This window comes from Microcebus murinus, chromosome 27 (genome assembly GCF_040939455.1).
Source record: "Microcebus murinus isolate Inina chromosome 27, M.murinus_Inina_mat1.0, whole genome shotgun sequence".
NCBI lineage: Eukaryota > Metazoa > Chordata > Mammalia > Primates > Cheirogaleidae > Microcebus > Microcebus murinus.
The window spans coordinates 8,336,018-8,342,255 of NC_134130.1; positions in this window are offsets into that span (position 1 = coordinate 8,336,018).

Sequence of the window (6,238 nt, forward strand, 5' to 3'; positions counted from 1 at the left end):
GCATTATTTGAGACTAGTTAAATAAATGATGGTACCTCCATGCAACGAATACCAGGGAGTCATCAAAAAGGTGCTAGAGAATAGAATGATGGTTACTAGAGGCTGGAAGAATAGCCAGGTGGCGGTGGGAGGCTAAAGTGGGAACCATTAATGGGTGCAAAAAAATAGATAATTACGTAGAATGAATAATATTTGATAGCACAAAAAAGTGACTATAGTAAACAATAAGTTATATGCTATACTTTAAAATAACTAAAAAAATGGAATTAGAATGTTACTAACACTAAGAAATGATAAATGCTTGAAATGGTGATGGATACCCCAATTATCCTGATTTGTTTTTTACACATGGTATGCCTGTAGGAAAATATCACATGTACCCTGTAACGATATACAACTATTATGTACCCATAATAATAAAAAATAAACAATAGAAGGTGCTAGATCTTTATATTCAGGCATGGAAAGGTGTCCAGGATACACTGCTACATAGTTTCTATTTATAAGCTGATTGCAGAACAATAAAAGGTACAAATAATAAGATCCCATTTATGTAGAAAACATTTCAAATATTTCTTGGTCACCTATCATGTGTAAGAAGTCACTAGGCTAAACACTGGGGGAAAAACAGTGAATAAAACAGACATATTAGTGGGGAACTCAAAAAATAAAACAAATACATATAAAACCATCAATGCTATGAAGAAACACATAAAGGGTTCCAAAGTGACAGTAGGAGATCCTGTTTTAGTTAGGATGATGGAACAAAGCCCAGGAAGGCCTCTCTGTGGTGGCATTCAATCAGAAACCTGAATCACGCAGGAGGAGCTGTGCGAGGACTCGGGTGGGGGTGGGGAAGCCCCCTTCCAGGCAGAGTGAACAGCAACTGCAAACGCCTTTCACCTGGAAAGAACAAAGGTGCCTGATGAATGGCAACGTCCAACAGCTATCCAGGGGCACAGACCAGAGCCAGTGGCCAGATGCCCAGATCACAGGGCCTTGTTTGCCATGCTGAGCACTCGGGCCTTACTTGGCAGGAAGGAAGCCTCTGGAAGATTTCAGTGGGGCAGTGACCTCAGGTACGGTTTGCCGTCGGAGTCCTTGGACGCCGTGGATGCTCAAATCCCTTATGTAAAATGGCATAGTAAGTGGGCCCTCCGTATCCGCGGGTTCCGTGTCCATGCATAAGTCGATTGTACTGCCCGAAAGGCTGCCCTGGAAGCTACACGTAGAGTGGATTGTGGAGGAGCAAGAATGGAAACAGGGAGGTCATCCAGAGCATCCGGCTGACAGGTGTGAGGCCAGGGAGGAATCCCAGACGACCGCGGTCCGTGCGTATACTTGTGTTTGCAGGAAAACAAACTTTGGAAGAAAAGGATAGAGGTTACCGAGGATCCATTTTCCAGGGGTAGCTCGAATTTTTGCAAAGGTGACCGTTCTCGCTCAGCCTTGGCCACGCGGGGGCGCCCGAGAGCCGCCGCGGGCCGGGCCTTCCTGCCGCGTGGCCGGCAGTGCTCTCCTCCCACCGCCCTCCACGTGCCGCAGGCAGCCGGAGACACGGAAGATGGGCAGCCTTCGGACTCGGATTCCGATATGACGGTCGCACCCAGCGACAGGCCGCTGCAGGTGCCGGCGAGTGAAGGGCGGGCTGGTGATGGGGGGCTGGGCGCTGGGTGGCGGGCGGGCGGCTTCCTCCAGTCCTGAGCGAGAACAGGCTAAGGGAGCCCGCGGCGGCAGTCAGGTGGGCTGGAGTCTCCTGGCCGGGCTTGTGGAGGTGATTTGCTTTTTACATGATTTTTTTTTCCTTTAGTTTTTAAAAAATAGTCCCTTTGAGGATGAGACCATGAGGCTTCGACAGCTGAAACTAGACAATCAGGTGGGTAGAGTCTCCCCTTTTGAAACAGGTGGCCAACCGTGTTGACAGTGAAGCTGGTGGACTTGGCTCTGAAGGCTTGGCAGGGCCATGGAGAGAAGAGTGGCTATGGCGAGACCAGGGCGCTCTGAGGACATCAGCGATAAAATTTACCTTGGATTTGTAATCACTGAAAATTCCTTGGTACTTTCATAAGAATTAGAAGAATGTTAACATTGTATTAATGTAGTAATTTGGTTCTGTTACCTTAAATACCTCTCTGTACTGTAATTTCATTTAGCTGCAGTATAGTTTTCTCATCCTGAAATGCAGGTCTGCATTTGCTGCTATGCTACTTAACAACCACCATTTGCTACAGAATAATTTTCTACCTAGTCCCAGTTTTTAGGTAAACATTTTTTTATGTGTGTGGGCAATGGTTTTACTTATGTTTGCTTTCTCCACTAGACTAAGCTCCAGGAGAAGAGGAACCAAATGTGTTTTTGGTAACCCGTATATCAGATGTTCCTGGCATAAGGCTGGGTATATAACAATCCATTAGATATTTGAATGAAGGAAGAAATAAATGAAGAGTTTTGTATTGTTTCATGGTATGATCATTATGATTAGGCAGCTTAGAACCTATACTTAATATGATTTCTTTCTTTCTTTTCTTTTCTTTTTTTTTTTTTTGAGATAGAGTCTCACTCTGTTGCCCAGGCTAGAGTGCCGTTGTGTCAGCCTAGCTCATAGCAACCTCAAATTCCTGGGCTCAAGTGATCCTTCTGCCTCAGCCTCCTGAGTAGCTGGGACTACAGGCATGTGCCACCATGCCCGGCTAATTTTTTAAACATATTTTTAGTTGGCCAATTAATTTCTTTGTATTTTTAGTAGAGACGGGGTCTGACTTTTTACTCAGGCTGTTTTCAAACTCCTGACCTTGAACAGTCCTCTCGCCTCGGCCTCCCAGAGAGCTAGGATTACAGGTGTGAGCCACTGCGCCTGGCCACTCAATATGCTTTCATATTTGCTTTTTTATATGAATGTTTTCTAATGTAGGATCATTAATAATCAAGATGTCTATATTCTGTGGGAGACTAAAGGACTCTAAAGTTTTATCTTCTTTATGTTGTTGGTGGAATTAATGATGAGACATCTGGCCTAATAAATTACTTGCAAGGTAGAATCCCCTCCTTCCCCTCCCCTCCCCTCCCCCCCCTCCCCTCCCCTCCCCTCCCCTCCCCTCCCCTCACCTCCCCTCCCCCTGTTGCCCAGAGTGGAATGCTGTGGCGTCAGCCTAGTTCACAGAAACCTCAAACTCCTGGGATCCAGTGATCCCACCTGTGTCTTGCCATTCTAAAGTTTTTTTATTTCCTGTCTCTTGCCAAAGAAAACCTCACCTAATCTTAACATACCATATTCTCTCCAGCTGCCAACTGGCCTTGGTGCCCAGCAGGAGCTGAAGGCTGGGGAAGCTGTGAGCTCTAAAAGGGCCTAGTGAGTGAGCATATGAGAATTAGGCAGCAGAGCCCTTTTTCTTGTGATACTTTATTTGAGCCTTCTAGTGACAAGGTAAACCCTAACCCCGACCCTAAACCCTAACACTAAACCCATCCCTAAACTTTAACCCTAACCCAAACCCAAACCTATCCCTAACACTTACTTCTAGCCCTGTAACATTAAAGCTTAAAGCCTAAACCTAACCTAATACCAACCTAGCCCTAAAACCTAATGCAAACCCTCTTAACCCTAAACCTTAATACTACCCCACAAAACTAACCACCAAACCCTGAAGCCCTAAACAACTAAACCCTGATACTGACCACTAACCCTACACACCTACACCCTAAACGGTAACTGTAACCCTAGCACCGTAACCCTATCACTCTAAACCTAAACCTCTAACCTTCTAATCCTCTAACCCTAACACTCTGGCCTTAAACCATAACCCTAACCCCAATACCCAACCCTAAAGCCCTAAGCCTCTAACCCCCAACCCTGACCCCTGACCAAGGACCCAAACCACAACCACTACCCTACCTACACCCTAAATAACCCTAACCTTACATCAGGACCCTAACAATATTAAAACCATAACACCCTAAATCCTAACCCTAAAACCAGAACCTTAAACTCTCTAACCCTAAACTGTAAACCACAACCCTCTAACCCCTAACCCTAACTCTAAGCTTAAATCATAAACCCTAACCCTAAACCCATCCCCAAGCCTTATCTGCTAATGCCTAACCCCAACTCTTAACACTAACCCAGCCTCAAGTCTAATACTGAACCCTAAACTCTAACCCTAAACCCCAAATCATCTAACCCTAACCCACCAAACCTAACCATAACGCCCTTACCAAGCCTCCTAAACCCTAATGCTAACCCCTGACCCTGAACCCAACCCTGACCCCACAACTAACCTATTAACCCTCAAACCAGCCACTAACCCACCTTCTAACCCTAATACTCTCCCTGACCACCTAACCCTAACCCCAATCCTAAAAACCATAGCCATAACCCTAATAACCCTAACCCCTAATCCTCATTCTCACCTCAGCCCCTCATGCCAAAACCTCAATCCAATCCTTCATCCCTCACACTCACTCCATCCTTGCACCTGACCTTCACCCTCACCCAAAGTGCTAACACTAACCCCTAACTGCAATCCCAATCCCAACCCCTAAACCCGACCTTAAACCCTAACCCTAAACTCTACACCCTAACCTTAACCTTAACTCTAATATTCTATCCCTAACCCTAATATTCCATCCCTAGCTTTCCAACCTTAAGCCTCTAACCTTGAATTCCTTACCACTCCCTCATCCAAATCCTAACTCTAACCCAGTGCCGCTAACCCTAACTGTAGGCCTATCTCTAACTCTCATCCTAACCCTAAGCCTCCAATACTAACTCTAACTACCTAATCGTAAACATAACCGTATCCCTCACCCTATCCTTAACCTCCTAACCCTATTCTACCACTACCCCATCCTCAACCCCAACACAACCCCTATACCACTAACTCTAACCCCCTAATCTTATAACCCTAACCTCTTAATGCTAACCCTACCCCAACCACAACCTCTATCCTACCCTTCACCATAACTATAATGGTAACCCATAATAAAGAAAACAAAAGCATGACATCATAAGGACATAGAACTACACACCAATATCTTTTCTCATCATAGATGTGTACTTTTAACAAAGTAACAGTACAATTACTCCTTCAGTAATGGAAGAGGATTGGTTCTTACACTACTTCCATTACCAACAACCCAGCATCCTCACGTTCTGCTGAAAGTCTTCTGCAACCCATGGATTTGAAAAGTTGGTCTTTTGTATACTGAGATTTCACATCCCCCAAATGCTAGATTTTTGATCCTTTTTAGGTTGTAGAGTCAGAACCTTCCAATATAGAGAGATCCAAATGTTAACTATTTTAAAAAATTTGCATATAAGTGAAGCCACACTATTCAAATCCATGCCGTTTAAAGGCCAATTCTACAACACATGGAAAGGATTATATACCATGATCAAGAGGCCTTTATTCAAGAAAATCAAGAATAGTTCAGGCCGGGCGCGGTGACTCATGCTTGTAATCCTAGCACTCTGGGAGGCCGAGGCGAGTGGATTGCTCGAGGTCAGGAGTTTGAAACCAGCCTGAGCGAGAGCGAGACCCCATCTCTACTATAAATAGAAAGAAATTAATTGGCCAACTAATATATACAGAAAAAATTAGCCGGGCATGGTGGCATGTGCCTCCAGTCCCAGCTACTCAGGAGGCAGCAGGATTGCTTGAGCCTAGGAGTTTGAGGTTGCTATGAGCTAGGCTGACGCCACAGCACTCACTCTAGCCTGGACAACAAAGCGAGACTCTGTCTCAAAAAAAAAAAAAAAAAAAAAGAATAGTTCAACATGCTAAAGTCATCTATATAATACACCATATTAACAGAATGAAGGAAATATATCACATCATCATATCAATTCTTACAGAAGGAGCTTTAAACAAAATCCAACACCATTTTATTTTCTAAAAAGCTAACAAGCTAGGAATAGAATGTAATTTTATCAACAAATTAAAGAGCATTTATGCAAAATACACAGCAAACAGCGTCTCAATGGTGAGCACCGAGAGCTTTGCTGCTAAGATCAGGAACAAGGCAAATATGCTCACTTTAACTTCTGCATTCAACATTACACTGCACAACAAATCTGGAGGCATCATATTACGTGAAATCAAATTATACTACAAGGTTAGAGTGACAAAAACAGCATGGTACTGGTATAAAACTAGAGACATAGACAAGAGAACAAAACAGAGAACACAGTAATAAAGCCATCTACCTACCACCAACTGATTTTTGACTTTAACGAAGCCCT